The 19,434-nt window shown below is 41.0% G+C and overlaps 1 long non-coding RNA gene across 4 annotated transcripts in view; it reads right to left on the bottom strand.

Moving 5' to 3' along the window:
- LOC127485349 (uncharacterized) overlaps positions 1 to 19,434 on the bottom strand; it is a 35,525-nt gene that overhangs the window by 11,869 nt on the left and 4,222 nt on the right. For 3 of the 4 annotated variants that reach the window (XR_011381178.1, XR_011381180.1, XR_011381177.1), the window contains exon 4: positions 19,233 to 19,358. The exons of the other annotated variant lie outside the window; for it this stretch is intronic. This is a non-coding gene — a long non-coding RNA (uncharacterized lncRNA). The remainder of the gene's footprint in view (positions 1 to 19,232; positions 19,359 to 19,434) is intronic. 4 annotated transcript variants of the gene reach the window in all.

Genomic DNA, 19,434 nt, shown 5'->3' with positions numbered 1-19,434 from the left:
AAATGTAACTATTATAAATGCATATGGACCTAATTACAGGACTCCGGTCTATTTAAAAGATATGTTAAGGGACTTAAAGGGAGACTTAGATTCCAATACAATAGTACTGGGGGACTTCAATACTCCACTCTCAGAAATAGACAGATCATCCGGACAGAAGATCAACAAGGAAACAGCAGATTTAATTGACACTATTGCCCAAATGGATCTAACAGATATCTACAGAACTTTCAATCCTACATCTAAAGATTTTACATTCTTCTCAGCAGTGCATGGAACCTTCTCTAGGATTGATCACATACGAGGCCATAAAGCAAGTCTCAGCAAATTTAAAAGAATTAGATTCATGCCATGCAGCTTCTCAGACCATAAAGGAATGAAGTGGGAAATTAGCAACTCAGAAAACCCCAGGGAGTATGCAAACACATGGAGACTGAACAACATGCTCCTGAATGAACACTGGGTCATTCAAGAAATCAAAAGAGAAATCAAAAACCTTCTGGAAGTAAATGAGGATAACAACACAACATATCAAAACTTATGGGATACAGCAAAAGCAGTATTGAGAGGCAAGTTTATAGCCGTAGGTGCCTATATCAAGAAATTGGAAAGGTACCAAATAAATGAGCTTTCAGCGCATCTCAAGGACCTAGAAAAACTGCAGCAAACCAAACCCAAATCTAGTAGAAGAAGAGAAATAATTAAAATCAGAGAAGAAATTAACATGATTGAATCCAAAAAAAAATTACAAAAAATCAGCCAAACGAGGAGCTGGTTTTTTGAAAAAATAAACAAAATTGACACCCCATTGGCCCAACTAACTAAACAAAGAAAAGACCCAAATCAATAAAATCAGAGATGAAAAAGGAAACGTAACAACAGACACCACAGAAATAAAAAGAATCATCAGAAATTACTACAAGGACTTGTATGCCAGCAAACAGGGAAACCTATCAGAAATGGATAGATTCCTGGACACATGCAATCTACCAAAATTGAACCATGAAGACAGAGAAAACCTAAATAGACCCATAACTGAAACAGAAATTGAAACAGTAATAAAGGCCCTCCCAACAAAGAAAAGCCCAGGACCAGATGGATTCACTGCTGAATTCTACCAGACATTTAAAGAAGAACTAATCCCATTTCTTCTCAAACTATTCAGAACAATCGAAAAAGAGGGAATCCTCCCAAATTCTTTCTATGAAGCCAGCATCACCTTAATCCCTAAGCCAGAGAAAGATGCAGCACTGAAAGAAAATTATAGACCAATATCCCTGATGAACATAGACGCAAAAATCCTCAATAAAATTCTGGCTAATAGAATACAACAACACATCAGGAAAATCATCCACCCAGACCAAGTGGGATTATTTATCTCTGGTATGCAGGGATGGTTCAACATTTCAAATCAATCAATGTGATTCACCACATTAACAGATTGCAGAAGAAAAACCATATGATTTTCTCAATAGATGCAGAGAAAGCATTCGATAAAATTCAACACCCTTTCATAATGAAAACTCTAAGCAAATTGGTATAGAAGGAACATTCCTCAATATAATCAAAGCAATTTATGAAAAACCCACGGCCAGCATCCTATTGAATGGGGAAGAGTTGGAAGCATTTCCACTGAGATCTGGCACCAGACAGGGATGCCCACTCTCACCATTGCTATTTAACATAGTTGTGGAAGTTTTAGCCAGAGCCATCAGACAAGAAAAAGAAATTAAAGGAATACAAATTGAGAAGGAAGAAGTCAAACTATCCCTCTTTGCAGATGATATGATTCTTTACTTAGAGGATCCTAAGAACTCTACCAAGAGACTATGGGAACTCATAGAGGAGTTTGGCAAAGTGGCAGGATATAAAATCAATGCACAAAAATCAACAGCCTTTGTATACACAAGCAATGCCATGGCTGAGAAAGAACTGCTAAGATCAATCCCATTCACAATAGCTACAAAAACAATCAAATACCTTGGAATAAACTTAACCAAGGACGTTAAAGATCTCTACGATGAGAATTACAAAATCTTAAAGAAAGAAATAGAAGAGGATACCAAGAAATGGAAAAATATTCCATGCTCATGGATTGGAAGAATCAACATCATCAAAATGTCCATTCTCCCAAAAGCAATTTATAGATTCAATGCAATTCCAGTCAGGATACCAAAGACCTTCTTCTCAGATCTAGAAAAAATGATGCTGAAATTCATATGGAGGCACAAGAGACCTCGAATTGCTAAAGCAATCTTGTACAACAAAAACAAAGCCAGAGGCATCACAATACCAGATTCAGGACATACTAAAGGGCAGTTGTAATCAAAACAGCATGGTTCTGGCACAGAAACAGATGGATAGACCAATGGAACAGAATAGAAACACCAGCAACCAACCCAAACTTCTACAACAAACTTACATTTGATCAAGGATCTAAAACCAATTCCTGGAGCAAGGACAGTCTATTCAATAAATGGTGCTGGGAAAATTGGATTTCCACGTGCAGAAGCATGAAGCAAGACCCCTACCTTACACCTTACACAAAAATCCACTCAACATGGATTAAAGACCTAAATCTACGACCTGACACCATCAAGTTATTAGAGAACATTGGAGAAACCCTTCAAGATATTGGCACAGGCAAAGAGTTTCTAGAAAAGACCCGGGAGGCACAGGCAATCAAAGCCAAAATCAACTATTGGGATTGCATCAAATTGAGAAGTTTCTGTACTTCAAAAGAAACAGTCAGGAGAGTGAAGAGACAACCGACAGAATGGGAAAAAATATTTGCAAACTATGCAAAGATAAAGGGTTAATAACCAGAATCTACAAAGAGATCAAGAAACTCCACAACAACAAAACAAACAACCCACTTAAGGGATGGGCTAAGGACCTCAATAGACATTTTTCAAAAGAGGAAATCCAAATGGCCAACAGGCACATGAAAAAATGTTCAAGATCACTAGCAATCAGGGAAATGCAAATCAAAACCACAATGAGGTTTCACCTCACCCCGGTTAGAATGGCTCACATACAGAAATCTACCAACAACAGATGCTGGAGAGGATGTGGGGAAAAAGGGACACTAACCCACTGTTGGTGGGAATGCAAACTGTCAAGCCACTATGGAAGTCAGTCTGGAGATTCCTCAGAAACCTGAAGATAACCCTACCATTCGACCCAGCCATCCCACTCCTGGGAATTTACCCAAAGGAATTTAAATTGGCAAACAAAAAAGCGGTCTGCACCCTAATGTTTATTGCAGCACAATTCACAATAGCCAAGACCTGGAACCAACCTAAATGCCCATCAACGGTAGACTGGATAAAGAAATTATGGGATATGTACTCTTTAGAATACTATACCGCAGTAAGAAACAACGAAATCCAGTCATTTGCAACAAATTGGAGGAATCTGGAACTCATCATGCTGAGTGAAATAAGCCAGTCCCAAAGGGACAAATACCATATGTTCTCCCTGATCGGTGACAACTGACTGAACACCAAAAAGGAAACCTGTTGAAGTGAAATGGACGCTATGAGAAACAGTGACTTGATCAGCATAGCCCTGACTGTTAATGAACAACTTAATACATTATCCCTCTCAGTATTTTTTGTCTGTTCTACTTAATATGACTGGTTTAATTCTGTAATTAATACACAGTTATTCTTATGTGTTGAAATTTAACTGAAATGTGATCCCTGTTAAACAGAAGAGTGGGAATAAGAGAGGGAAGAGATGTACAATTTGGGACATGCTCAAGCTGACTTGCCCCAAATGGTAGAGTTAGAAACATACCAGGGGACTCCAATTCAATCCCATCAAGGTGGCATGTGCCAATGCCATCTCACTGTTCCAAGTGATCAATTTCATTTCACAATTGATCATAATGAAAGGACTAAGAGTTAAAGGGATCACATAAACAAGTCTAGTACCTGCTAATACTAACCAATAGAATAAATAAAGGGGAGAGTGATCCAACATGAGAAGCGAGATACACAGCAGACTCATAGAATGGCAGATGTCCCAAACAGCACTCTGGCCTCAGAATCAGCCCTAAAGGCATTCCGATCTGGCTGAAAAGTCCATGAGAGTATTTCAGGCATGGAAAGCCAAGACACTCTGGCAAAAAAAAAAAAAAAAAAAAACCTAAATGAAAGATCTCTGTGAGTGAGATCCCAGTGGAAAAAACAGGTCTTCAAAGAAGGAGGTACCTTTCTCTGAAGGGAGGAGAGAACCTCCACTTTGACTATGACCTTGTCTAAACAAGATAAGAGTCGGAGAACTCAGAGGGCTTCCATAGCCTTGGAAACTCATGACTGGAGCATAGGGAGATTACTGATGCCATAGACAGGAGTGTCAATTTGTAAAGTCAACAACAGGAGTCACTGTGCACTTACTCCTCATGTAGGATCTCTGTCCTTAATGTGCTGTACACTGAGATTTAATGCTATAACGAGTACTCAAACAGTATATTTCACTTTGTGTTTCTATGGGGGTGCAAACTGTTGAAATCTTTACTTAATGTATACTAAACTGATCTTCTGTAAAATAAAAAAAAAAGAAAAGAAATTAGGAATTCCCAACTTGTCTCTCACTGGGATTAAACATGACAATAGGTCTGATCTGATTTCATCATCATTTAAAAAATCATCTATTATTTTTCACTTTATGTTTCTGTGTGGGAGCAAACTGTTGAAATCTTTACTTAATGTATGCTAAACTGATCTGTATATAAAGAGAATCGAAAATGAATCTTGATGTGAATGGAAGGGGAGAGGGAGTGGGAAAGGGGAGGGTTGTGGGTGGGAGGGACGTTATGCGGGGGAAGCCATGGTAATCCATAAGCTGTACTTTGGAAATTTATATTCATTAAATAAAAAATAATAAAAAAAACCCTTCCCCACCCAAAAAAAAAAGCAAAGAAGACACAAATAGGAAACAATTTTAAAGGACACAGACAGACTAGAAAATGCATACCCATACGAGAAATGAAACAAGGAAGGACTAATCTATGTAATATCTTCAAGTGTTATTTAAAAAAATATACAGTAGTACATAATTCCTATCAGTTTGTTTGACAAAGATTTTAAACGAAGTTTGAGAAAACATTGTATTTTCATCAAAATATATACAGGCATTTCTTTTTGGTGATTTTAGCTCCCACATATGAAGGAGAACCTGTGGTATTAGTCTTTCTGTGTATGTCCAGCATGTTTTTATTTTTGTTTTTGCTTTTTTGCTCAAGTTTACTTTGCTATTTTGGGTATTTTAATACATATTTTTGGATTGTTTTTCTACTTCTATAAAGAATGTCATTGGTATATTGACAGAGATTGCACGGAATGCATACTTAAGATGCTATAGATTCTTAATGACAATAAATCTTACAATCCATGAGCAAGAAATATCTTCACATTTTTATGTCCTTGATGATTTCTTTCATCAATATTTTATAAATTTTATTGTAGAGATCTTTCATTTCTTTGGTTAAATTTATTCCTAAATATTGGATTGTGTTTGTGATATTGTGAATGGGATTTCAAACCTGATGTCTCTTTCAGTGAGATCATTGTTGGTACATAAAAATCCTACTGTTTTGGTTTGCTCCCTTTGTAACTGTGATTTCACTGAACTGATTTATAAATTCTAACAGCTTTTTGCTGTAGTGCTTGGTTTTCATCCAGGTACAACATCATGAAATTTGCAAATGTTAATTTTAAAAGTTTATTTATTTGAAAGGCAATTACAGAGAGGGCAAGGCATAGAAAGAGAAATATTCCATCTATTTGTTCACTCCCCAAATGGCTGCAACAACCAGGCCTGGGTCAGTCTGAAGCCAGGAGCTAGAGATTTATCCAAGTCTCCCACATGGGTGCAGGGGCCCAAGCACTTGGTCCGTCCTCTGCTGCTTTCCCAGGTGCATCAGTAGAGAGGTGGATCATGAGTGGAGTATCCAAGAATCCAACTGGTGACCATATGGGATGCTCATGCTGCAGGCGGTGGCTTTACCCACGATGCCACAGAGCTGGTCCCAAATATGGTGATTTTGAATTACTACTTTCCAATTTTAATTACCTTATTTATTTTCCCTCCAAAATGTTCTTGCTAGTACTTCCAACAGTATACTGAATAAGACTGGTGAAAAATGGACATTTTTCTCTTATTCCATATTTGAAAAGAAGTGATTTCTGCTTTATATTTTTCAGTATAAAAGTAGCTGTTGGTCTGTCTCATAAAGGCTTTATAATTTTGAGATGTGTTCTTTTTATTCTAATTTGTAGAGGTTTTTTTTATTATAGAGATATTCGATTTTATCAACTGCTTTCTGTGTCTCTTAAAATGCTCACATGATTTTTCCCTCATTCTGTTGATGTGATTTATAAGGTTTTTGATTTCCAAATGTTGAATCACCCTTGCATCTTTAGATGAAATCAAACTTACTGTTATGTATAATCACTGGTGTAGCTTTGGATTTGGTTTACTAATGTTTTGTTGAAAACTTCTGCATTTATGTTCATTAAGCATACTGGTCTGTAGTTTTATTTTTTGTGCTGTGTCTTTGGTATTGGTATTGGTAATGCCAGCTTTCTGAAAAGTATTTTATAGTTTTCTTTTTAAAAAATATTTATTTACTTGAAAGGAAGTTACACAGAGGTAGGGGAGGGGTAAGAGAAATAGCAAAAGCAAGAGTGAGCAAGAAAGAGTCTTTCATCCATTGGTTTACTTCCCAAATGGCTGCAATGGCCAGGGCTGAGCCAATCCTAAGACAGGAGCCAGGAGCTTCTTCTGGGTTTTCCTCATGGGTGCAGGGGTCCAAGGACTTGGGTCATCTTTTACTGCTTTCCAAAGCCATTAGCAGAGAGCTGGATCTGAAGTGGAGCTGCCAGGCTTCAAATTTTCAAAGTAGCACCCACGTGGGATGCTGGCATTCAGGCCAGGGCTTTACCTGCTTCTGCCACAGTGCTGGCCCCTTACAGTTTTGTATACTCTAAAATATTTTGCAATAATTTGAAGAGTATTTGAGTTATTCCTTTTTAAATGTTTTATAGAATTTAGGGTTTTCTTTGTTGGGAAACTTTTATTAATTACTACTTCAGTAGTATTTCTTCCTATGGCCTATTTATATTTTCTATATCTTCCTTGTTTAATCTTAATATGTTACACATATTCAGGAATTTACTTGAGGCTTTTAATTTGTTAACACACAGTTCATAGCAGCTTTTTATGACCCATCATATTCTGTAGTATCAACTGTAACATCTACTTTTCTTCTCAAATTTTATTTATTGAGGTTTTTTTCTTCTTTCTTTTGTTACTCTGGATAAAGGCTTTTCTATTTTGTTTATCTTCTTAAAGAACCAGCTATTTGTTTTATATCTCTAATATTCTTTTAGTTTCAATTTCATTTATGACTGTTCTTATATTTATTTTTTCTTGTGCCCTGCTAATTTTTGCCTATGGCTTGTTTTTCTTTTTCTGTGTTTTGTTTTAAAGATTTATATATTTTTTTGAAAGTCAGAGTTTTTTGGTTTTTTTTTTTGAAAGTCAGAGAGAAGAGGCAGAGAGAGAGGTCTTCCATTCACTGGTTCACTCCCCAATTGGCCATAACGACCAGTGCTGTGCCGATCTGACGCCAGGAGCTTCTTCCAGGTCTCCCACACAGGTGCAGGTTCCCAAGGACTTGGGCCATATTCCACTGCTTTCCCAGGCCATAGCAAAGAGCTGGATAGAGGCCGGCACCATGGCTCACTTGGCTCATCCTCCACCTGTGGCGCTGGCACCTCAGGTTCTAGTCCTGGTTGGGGCACCGGGTACTAGTCCCAGTTGCTCCTCTTCTAGTCCATCTCTCTGCTGTGGCTCGGGAGGGTAATGGAGAATGACCCAAGTGCTTGGGTCCCTGCACCCACATGGGAGACTGGGAGGAAGCATCTGGCTCCTGGCTTCAGATTGGCACAGTGCCAGTTGTGGCAGCCAATAGGGGAGTGAACCAACAGAAGGAAGACCCTTCTGTCTCTCTCTTTCACTGTCTATAACTGTCTCTATCTCTCTCTCTCTCTCTCTTACTGTCTAACTCTGCCTGTCCAAAAAGAAAAAAAAAAAAAAGAAGAAGAAGAAGAGCTGGATAGAAAGTGGAGCAGCCGGGTCTCCAACCGGTGCCCATATGGGATGCCAGCACTTCAGGCCAGGGTGTTAAACCACTGCACTGTGGGGAGCAATTCGGACTATACTGTTACTGGAATTAAGATTTATTCTGTGCATCTGCTCTCCCACAATATGGCGCTGGGAGAGAAGTAGGCGGCTTCTACCCAGCTGCCTCTCACCAACTTGACAGGCTGCGGGAGCTGCTCCTGATTGGAGGAGAGCGGCGTGCTCGGCGTGTGGGCAGCCGAGTTGGGATTGGTGGAGAGGACTATATGGGAGGAGAGAGACGGCATGGTGGTGTGGGTTGGTTGGAGAGTGCGTTGGAGAGTTCGCGGGGAAGTTCGTTACTTCGTTCTTTCTCATTTCTCTCTACTCATTCTTGCTTTGGGAGTTTGCTGTTTACTTATTCTTACTTTACTATAGAAAGGACTTGTAAAAAAAGGGAACAACAAGCGCCCGGTCCGGTGCGGCTCCTCCACGTGCGGAGGAGCAGCAAGTGGTGCCGTGACTCGGATAGGAAACCTAGGAGGGAAAGACCGGGAAGAAGTGGGAAATTACTGGAGAGAGAGACTAGCAAAGAGCCTAGGGGAAGGCCGGACGGAAAGAGTGCCGGTGAAAAGCTAGTCAGAACCTAGGAAAAAAGCCGCGGGGGAAGAAAATTAGAAGCTAGGAAGGAGGTATTAACTGGGAACGTCTGGGAGACTCGGTCTTCCATTACGCTCACTGCTCCAACATGTCACAGACGGTACAGACAATGGAGTTCTTTGGCTACTCTTTGCCCACTGGCTACCTCTTCCTCCTCCTGGGCACCATCCTCTGTTTCTCCCTAAAGATCATCTATGGGCTAAATATGGTTTCTCTCTCTCTCTCTTCCTACTCCCCACCTCGTCGCAGCTTTTCCTCTAAGCAAGGGAAACGAGGGGGGAGGAAAATTCATGCATTCGTAAGAGCAATCGTAGAGACGTCCCCCTGGTTTCCACAGCAGTGGAGGCAGGTGGGACGGAAAATGCGCGAGGCTGGGGAACCGATAGAAGTGCTGAAGCTGTGGCAACTCGTTGATCAGGTGCTTCAGAACCCCACGGAAGGGATCGAGTTGTTGCTTAATGAGGGGAGTGAAATGCAGGAAGAATTATGGCAGGACAGCCAGGCGAGCAACTATTGTAACGAACAAGTGAGAAGAAAATCAAAGAAGGATTTAGAGAGCCAGGAAGCTTATGGGGGGGAGAAGGAAGCTGAGGAGGGAACCTCGCCCCTGAGAGAGATGCCTGGCCATACAAGGTTGGCAAATTCAACCATAAAGGATGAATCACCACCCCGGTATCGCCCATTGGTACTACCAAAGTTTCCTCCTGTAAAGAAAAGCCCCTTTTTTCCCCATGAGATTGAAGAAGAGTGGGAGGAAGAAGGAGTGATGGAGGGAGTAGGTATGCAGGAGGAGCTAGAAAGGCCAAGAACCGAAAACAAGCAAAGGGGAGCTGTTTATAGAAAACCTGCTTGGGAGCAGTACCAGGAACCAGGCCAGGTGTTTCCTGTAATTCAGGATCCACAGGGAAACAGGGGATGGACGCCTCTTGACCATAAATTACTTAAAGAGTTGCAGCAATCAGTACAATTGTATGGGCCCCATGCAAGTTACACTCAGGCAATCCTTGATAACATCGGGCAGCAAGGCCTAATACCTGAGGATTGGAGAAACTTAGTAAAGGCGGTGTTAGGCGGGGGTGACTTCCTCTTGTGGCTAGCTGCCTATAAAGAATTTGCGCGAGAATATTCAAAGCAGAACTATCAAACAGGGAATCAAGCATGGGATGAGGAAATGTTAAATGGAGAAGGGCGATTTGCCTGTCCCGATGAGCAGGCCCGATTACCAACAGCTGTCCTCTTACAGGTGAGAGAGATAGCAAGAAGAGCCTGGAAGGTGATACCCAGAAAAGGAGAAGTAAGACACAGCCTAACTAAGATAGTACAGGGCCCTACCGAACCTTACGCTGATTTCGTGAACCGATTAATGGAAGCAGCAGGAAACATTTTCGAAACCGTGGAAGAAGCAATGCCCTTAGTCAAAAGATTGGCGTATGAACAGGCCAATAAAACATGTCGGGAAGCTCTTAGACCATGGCAGCATAAGGACATCCCTACCTTTTTGAAAATCTGTAGGGATGTCATGGATGATGTAGTTTCTGGATCACATGCTGCAGTAGCAGTAACCCGACAATTTAGACAGAACATGAGGGGACGTATATGCTTTAGATGTGGTCGAGAAGGGCATCTAATGAGGGAATGTAGGGCCAGATTTCCAGCCCGAGATCGGCAGGGCATAGAGAACTCGAGAAGACCAGGCCTTTGCCCACGCTGTAGAAGAGGAAATCATTGGGTCAGTGAATGTTACTTTAAAATAAACAGCGCAGGCAATCCCCAGAGGATGCCAAATGAGCCGGGCCCCATAAGAAGATCAGGTGTATATGGTCAACAGCAAAAAAACGGAATGTGGGCCCCTGCACCCCGGGGCCAAAACAATCGGTGGGTGCCACGGTCCCAAAACCAAATATTTACCGCGCAGAGTTACGAGCCACCGAATATTCGGTACTGACACCTCAAATGGGGCCACAAGCCATAGAGGTGAGGGCAGAAGCAATTTCAGCGGAGCATAACGGACTTGGAATAATCATAGGAAAAGAAACAAATGCTTTGAGAGGCCTAATGGTCATCACCGGAGTCATTCAGTTACCTTTTGATAAGTTAAAAGTGCTAATACAATCTACAAAGGGTATTATTCAAATCAAACCAGAAGAACCTGTGGCTCAAATACTAATCATGATTGGAGCGCAGGACGTTCATGGACCCCAAGGGGAGAAATTTGCAGCCTTGTCCCTATCTCTAGCAGATCGACCTCTGTGGACCTTAACCATTAGAGGAAAGTCGATTCAGGGCCTGCTAGACACAGGTGCGGATGTAAGTATAATTTCGGAAAATGATTGGCCGAAGTCATGGCCCCTTCAGCCAGGAGATAATACTTTAGTAGGCCTAGGTGCGGCCATGACACCATCAAGGAGTGCTCAGGTGCTTCATTGGCAGGATCAAGAAGGGAACAAGGGAAATGTGCAACCTTATGTTAGTGCACTCCCCATCACATTATGGGGAAGAGACATTTTAGAACAATTGGGACTGACGTTAACAAATGAGGATCAATTGGAGAGTTCTACAGGACGGCGTATTATGTATAAAAAGGGATATCAGGAGAGAGGATTAGGCTCCAGAGAAGGCAGAAGGGACCTAGCCCAGCCCATAGGCGATTTTAAAAGACAGGACACGGGTTTTTCGTGGGGGCCACTGAGATGCAGCCGCTGCCATTGTCATGGCTGGACAACAAGCCAAAGTGGATACCACAGTGGCCCCTTACCCAGGAAAAGTTGGCTGCGGTAAATGATATAGTATCACAACAATTAGAGGCAGGCCATTTGCAACCATCAACCTCCCCATGGAATACGCCAATATTCGTGATAAAGAAAAAATCAGGGAAATACCGGTTGTTGCATGATTTACGGGCTGTTAATCAGCAGATGCAACCCATGGGGGCATTGCAACCCGGACTCCCGGTTCCTACTATGATCCCAAAGCATTGGCCACTAATAGTACTCGATCTGAAGGACTGCTTTTTTAGCATACCTCTACATGAACAAGACACTCAGAGGTTTGCTTTCACCGTACCTTCCATTAATCATCAAGGTCCCGACAAAAGATATGAATGGAAGGTGCTTCCCCAAGGAATGACTAACAGTCCTGCCATATGCCAGCTATATGTTGACCAGGCAGTAGAGCCGGTTCGACAACAGTGCCCAAAAGTACAAATTTTACACTACATGGATGACTTGTTAATAACGGCTGAAAGTGAAAGTCACCTAATGGAAGCATATAAGCTGCTGCTATTATATTTGGAAAAAGTTGGGTTACAAGTAGCGCCAGAGAAGATACAAAAAGGGGAAGTAGTACAGTACTTAGGACTTAAAGTAACTTCTGAAAAGGTAACCCCATTAGAATTTGAAATTGCAATAGATGGGTTACAGACCCTTAATGACTTCCAAAAATTATGTGGCAATTTAAATTGGTTGAGGCCCTATTGTAAATTAACTACCGAAGATATGATGCCATTATTCAATATTTTAGAAGGAGATGCCCAGCTTGATTCCCCTCGTAGACTGACAATAGAAGCCCGCTTGGCGTTACAGAAAATTGAAAAACAAATTAAAGCAATGCAGATGGAAAGATGTGATCCACAACAAGCCCTAGAAATATTAATTTTTATGGAACAGCTGTATCCCTTCGCAGTCATTTGGCAAGGAGGACCCTTGTTGTTTGTATACCCACATTCACATGCACCGCGTGTACTATACACCCAAGGCATTGCGGTGGCCGATTTAATATTAACAGCAATAAAAAAGGCGACAGAAATGGCGGGGAAGACTCCAAAGCGATGTGTAGTTCCCTTTGCTCAAGAGGCAGTAGAAGCCTTTACAAGGGAATGCTGGCAATGGGCATACATAGTTCTCATTCTACAAATAGAGATTGACAATCACTACCCTCGCCATCCATTTGTTAACTTCTGCACACAGGTTTCAATAAAACGGGTGCAGAAGGTGCGAAGGGATCCAATTCAAGGGGCAGTTACCGTATTTACGGATGGAGCTAAAGGCGGAACAGGAGCAGCTATATTTAACAATCAACGATATTTCGTTTTAACAGCATCCCCTTCTCCACAACATGCAGAATTAGCTATTATCGCAACAGTATTACGCAAAGAGAGTGCACCCATGAATATTTTGTCTGATAGTGCATATGTGGTGAATGCAGTTCAGATGCTCGCTACACAGTGCCTTATTCTTAAATCCTCCTCAGTCTATTCTTATCTAAGTGAAATTCAGGGGTTATTAAATCAAAGAGAGCATGCTATTTACATAGGCCACATAAGAGCTCATTCTAATTTACCTGGCCCACTTACTCGAGGAAACATGATGGCAGATCACTATTCAAGATTCTTGCTTGCATGCACCGCTTTGGAACAAGCTAAAGAATATCACTCTAAATGGCATGTTAACACCCACACTTTAAGTTTTAAATTTAATATTCCCCGCAAGCAAGCAGAAGATATCATTAGATCCTGTGAAAAGTGCGTTGTTACCATAGTTCCAAAGATTCCTGCGGGAGCCAATCCCCGTGGCCTTAAACCAGGACATATCTGGCAGATGGACGTTACACATATCCCCTCTTTTGGGCGACAAAGCTGTGTTCACGTCACTGTAGATACATACTCAGGTGTAATTATGGCCACAGCCATGAATAAAGAAGGAGTACAACAAGTAATCCAACACTGCTTGCAGGCTTTTGCAGCCTGGGGAGTTCCTCATGTGATCAAAACGGATAACGGCCCAGCGTATACATCAAATCGTTTTGCTGCATTTTTGAAAGAATTCGGAATCTCCCATATTACCGGTATTCCATACAATCCACAGGGGCAAGCTGTGGTAGAACGCGCTCACTTATATTTAAAAAATTTAATAATTAAACAAAAAGGGGGAATAGGGGAAATGGCCACATCCAACAAGGATGTCTTGGCCCTAGCTCTTTATACAATTAATTTTTTGAACAAGAAAAAGAACGGTAAAACACCTGCAGAAATGCATACTCAATCAGTTGATAAGGAATCAATACAGTGGGTAATGTGGAAGGATTTACAGGACAACCAATGGAAAGGCCCGTTCCCCTTACTCAGAAGAGTACGAGGCGCCGTTTGTTTTTTTCCACAGGGTGCGGCACAACCAATATGGACCCCTGAGAGAAGAATTCGGTTGATAAACCTGCCAGCAGAAGATCTAGAAGAAGAAAACTCCATTTGAGGAAGAAAACAATGAATAACCAATCCCTGGGATCTTTGGAATACGGGACATTTTTCAACAAACTCTGAAGTAGCACGACAAACAAGAGTCAATAGCATGAAGATCACACTGAACTTTACACAGGCGCGTATCAACGCCAAAAAATAAAAAGAAAGGGGGATCTGTGGGGAGCAATTCGGACTATACTGTTACTGGAATTAAGATTTATTCTGTGCATCTGCTCTCCCACAATATGGCGCTGGGAGAGAAGTAGGCGGCTTCTACCCAGCTGCCTCTCACCAACTTGACAGGCTGCGGGAGCTGCTCCTGATTGGAGGAGAGCGGCGTGCTCGGCGTGTGGGCAGCCGAGTTGGGATTGGTGGAGAGGACTATATGGGAGGAGAGAGACGGCATGGTGGTGTGGGTTGGTTGGAGAGTGCGTTGGAGAGTTCGCGGGGAAGTTCGTTACTTCGTTCTTTCTCATTTCTCTCTACTCATTCTTGCTTTGGGAGTTTGCTGTTTACTTATTCTTACTTTACTATAGAAAGGACTTGTAAAAAAAGGGAACAACAAGCGCCCGGTCCGGTGCGGCTCCTCCGCGTGCGGAGGAGCAGCACTGCACCACAGTGCTGGCCACTTTTTCTGGGTTTTTGAGATGCAGCATTAGACCATTTATTTAAGATCTTTCAAATTTAAATGTAAGCACTTGTCATTATAAAATTTCCTCTTAATACTGCTTTTGCTGTGTTCTATGCTTTGATATGTTGTGTTTTCATATTCATTTGTTTTAAGAAATTTTCTGACCTCTTTTTAATTTTTTAAAATGATGCATTGGTCATCATGTTGTTTAATTTTCATGTACCTGTGAACTTTCCAGTGCCCTTTTTTATTATTATTGATGTCTAGTTAGATTGATTTCAGTCTGAGAAGGTAGGCGCATGGTATGATTTCAATCTTTTGAAGTTTTTGAGACTTGATTTCTTCATTAGTAATCAGTGTCAGCATTGTCTACATGTGCCACAGGTTTCCGTTCTTCAGCCTTTTGTGGATGTTACAGTATGACTTTGAAGTGGCATGAGCTTCCATAGGTTCTTAGTCCCTAGAGTTGTCAGCCATACTGGGGTTTGTGATGTCCGTATCCACATTTCTGGTCATGCTACCCTTTTCTACCAGGCAAATATGAATATTTCTGGAGTTTGTGGCAGCAAAATTTATGGCCTTTTTACTATACTATGTGGATAAGACATTCCCCAGATCCTGATATGTTAGCCTGACTAATACCCAGAAATTTAGCATCATGAGTTCAAGTCCCAAGCTGGGAAATGTTAAGGAGACATTCCCTGAGTCCTACAGGGTGAATACAGTTTATGCTGAGGGTTGTGTATCAGCAGGTCTGGGTCTGGAGCACTGGAATGCTTATAGGCTCCATTCCCTAGGGTCTAGGTGTATTTACATGACTCTCTGAAATACAGTACACAGAGTGACAGCCCTGGAGATACGGGATACAGTGGGGTCCTTATCCAGGTCTCTCAGGTTGACTGCCAATTATTCCAGGGTTGAATTCCAGCCTGAAGCATACAAAGATAGGATTGTATCACTCCCACAGATGAGTGTTATTCCAGGGTTTATAACACAAGCAGCAGCAATCCTAGAGCTTCAGATAGTGGAGAGAACTTTCCTTTGTGCCTACAAGGCATGCAAAAATGATGCACTGTCCTGCCTTCCAGCACCATGTGCCAAGAGTTTCAGAAGAGGCCTCTTTAGTTCTGGTACTCTGGAATTCTGTATGAGATGCTACTGGTTCTCACGGCCATATGAGGCCGTGAGAATTTCTCTATATTGTACAGAGCAAGCAAGTAGAGCTCCAGAGCTCCTGCAGTTGCAGAATTCACAAGGGCTGTCTCTACCATGGAAAATGCCCATGCTGTTTCTGGGGAATTCTGGTAGCAAAGGGGCTGCTTGCTTCATCCAAGGCAGGTGGAGTACAGTAGCTTCTTAAAAGTAGCTTGGGTCTGGCACTTTAGGGACAGACGAAGGCAATGTGGGTTTTGTCTTGGAAGCAAGGAAGTTGCTCAAAACTCAATCATCCCCCACAAATCTGCTTTCACTTGTAGGAAGCCTCCAAAAGGAGACACTGTATTGAATATTTTCCCATTTTGTATTAAAATTAGTATCTTGGCTGGGAAAGAAGGTTTTAAAACATAGTCTTATGTTTATATAATGAGGTAAATAAATTTTTTACTAACCACTTTTTACACAAACTTAAAGTTATCATTAAATTCTAGAATTAATTCCAAAGACTGAAATGACTACCTCCAATGAGATAGCTACAGCCTTATAGCTAATGTGTGCTCTTCCCCTCCCCCTTTTTGTTCAACAAACAGACCCACCAATCATCATTTCACTAGCTGAAAGGCACTAAATAATTTTCTTCATAGTACCACAGGGACCTAATATCTCCAAGTCAAACAGATAATTGGTTCTTGATTTTGACACCAAGAAATGAATCAGTAAGTTATCAGAGGATGACTTCATAATTGCAGAAGGGTTTTAACTTGCTTGCCTTTTTGGGAAATGAAATTATATTTTCCAATAGACATATCTATCACAGTACCTGACAGAGATGATCAATACATCATCATAAATAAAACCAGCAAGCATACCATAGTGATTATTTGCACTTTTAATGCATTTGTTAATCTTTATTGAATAGATTTATTGTCATACAATGAAGATAACTGGGTAAAAGCTCTGTCAATCATATGGAAAAACATAAAGGTCACTTTTTATAAGTAAAACTTTCAAGTTTGCACTTAAAAAGCAAACTAAACAAAAAGCACACTGGCAAGGTGGTTTTCACAGAATGACACACTATATTCAAAACTGAGAAAATGAAACAATATTGATGCCCCATTCTTAAAAATTAGTCAGATTTTTCCCCAAAAAATAAGGTAGACACTCCTAGTGCTGAGTTCTGCTGAAACTTTAAAATATATATTAAAATAAAAATACCAAAAGTAGACAGCTCCACATAAAATGAGAACACATTTCCCTAACAAAATTCAGAAAGAGTCCTGATTTCCCCACCACTGAAATCCTGTAAGTTTCATTGGGCTAATGATGCTTCACTGCCCTACTCTGTTATTAGTGGTCAACAAATGTAGATTCTGAATCTACTTTTTTTCTATCCAATTAAAGAACTACATTGGTGATGAGGCAGAAAATGAACAAATTAAATGCAAATACTTTAATTTTCAGAAATTTTGATTTTTTTCATTATTTTACCTCTCCCCAAATTGAAAGAAATATTTTTGAAATGTTTCTAATAAATTAGTATAGAAAAATTATGTTTGGTACATTAACAGAAGCTATCCATTTTCTCAAAGTATAGGAATTTCAATTATTTTATTATTTGGTTTGTGGTCATTTGTATTATCACAATTGCCATAAAAATGATAACTTCAAAATTAAGCCTACAACTAGAGATAAATAACTATATTTCTATGAATTGTCCATGAGGCAGATGTTATCCAAACATCTCTTATAGATTTCCATTATTCATTATTCCTGAAAAATCACTTCAGAGAAAAAACAATTATTTGTTTCAAATTTGTGACAACATCTTAATACTTCTGATAACTATAATCAATAGCAGGTAGTAAGACTTGTTTTCCGATGTGTTATATTAATGTATTTAAGTAATTAATAATGTATTTTAAGATAATTCTATTAATGTGTAAGTTTAGTGAAGAAATCTTAATAACACCAGAGATTGCTTAAAAGTGAAAAAATATTATAATTTGAATGAAAATGGCTGATATTGAAGGTTCCCTTCCAAAAGAGAAATTCTATAAATCAATAAACTTAAAATTTGCTTTTATTACTAGGCATTTATCTTCATAAAAATATAACATTTAATTTATATCTAATAGTATAGTTCATTTGTATATTATAAGTACTACAGGATTTTTCTTAGCTTATTCTTAAAAAAAAAAAAAAAAAACTACAAGATAACACTTTGGCTCTCCTGAACTGAAAATAATGAAAATGTTGTTCACTATGAACTGCTTAAAAAAAGTACATAGGCTGGCGCCATGACTTACTTGGCTGATCCTCTGCCTGCAGTGCCAGTACCCTGGGTTCTAGTCCCGGTTGGGGCCCCAAGTTCTATTCCCAGTTGCTCCTCTTCCAGTCCAGCTCTCTGCTGCTGCCCAGGAAGGCAGGAGGATGGCCCAAGTGCTTGGGCCCTGCACCCGCATGGGAGACCAGGAGGAAGCACCTGGCTCCTGGCTTTGGATCAGCGCAGCATGCCAGCCATAGCAGCCATTTGGGGGGTGAACCAATGGATGGAAGACCTTTCTCTCTGTCTCTCGAGGTCTAACTCTGCCTGTCAAAAACAAATATAAACATACGACCTTGGGAACATTTTTTGAGGCACAAAATCCCTGACATGGCAACAGAAGTACATAAGGACATTCAACACACACGGGTCCTTTCTAGCATGTCACATGACAACTTGTAAGATTTTCTTGGTAATACTCAGGCAATAATCATGTTCGTGATTCAGAAAATCAGATGAGGTTGCAAGCAATGAAAATAATAGGTGATCCTAGTAGGAAGAAAAGCTTGAAGTCCTTTCCTTCTTTCCTTGAAAGCCCTAAGAAAGGGTGCCTTCTTCCACATGAGGGGCAGAAGCACTAAATCTCAAAACTAGGTGGTGGGAGGAGACCTGGAAATTTAGGGACCTCCTGCAAGCCTGCATGCTCTCTATTAAACATGGTTTATCCCCTCTGAAACTCATGGGCGCAGTTAATCCAGTGATGAGAAATTCAGCAGTGAGAACAGGTGAGGCCCTGCAGGAAGTGATCAGGATAAATCCATTCATGTGTTCATGGATTAACGCCTTATCCCTAGGGGACCGCAACATAGACCACTTTGGATTGGCCCCCTCTGCACCCCTTCTGTCTGTCCGCTGGTCTCTGTGCCACCCCAGGACTCTACCAGCAAGAAGATCATCACCGGATGCTGCCCCTAGACCCTGCACCAAAACCATGAGGTCAATAATACTGCTTCCTTCTCACACACCGAGCCTGTGCTGCTGCACGATTAGCAACAAGAAAACTGACCCAGACCCCTACGCCGAGAGGCCTGCTTGAGATCTGCTGCCTCACTCAAGGAAATCGGGTCATACAGTAAGTTCAAGTTCTTCCTCACCACACAGAGATTGGAAAGCTGATGCCCCAGGGTTCAAAGAAGCTGCAGGCGGGGACTGCACACCACCCCGTGGTCCTGACGGCCAGCCCACTGCATACCGGAGTCCTAGCATCCTCCTGAGGGCTCCTGCGGTGTGGGAAACACAAACAGTAGCACTGGCTGAGCCGCCTGGAGCCCCTCTCAGGAGATATACCTTGTTCGA

The sequence above is a fragment of the Oryctolagus cuniculus genome, chromosome 12 (genome assembly GCF_964237555.1).
Source record: "Oryctolagus cuniculus chromosome 12, mOryCun1.1, whole genome shotgun sequence".
Taxonomy (NCBI): domain Eukaryota; kingdom Metazoa; phylum Chordata; class Mammalia; order Lagomorpha; family Leporidae; genus Oryctolagus; species Oryctolagus cuniculus.
Note: the sequence above shows the minus strand (reverse complement) of the source record. Positions and strands in the feature narration are given on the sequence as shown.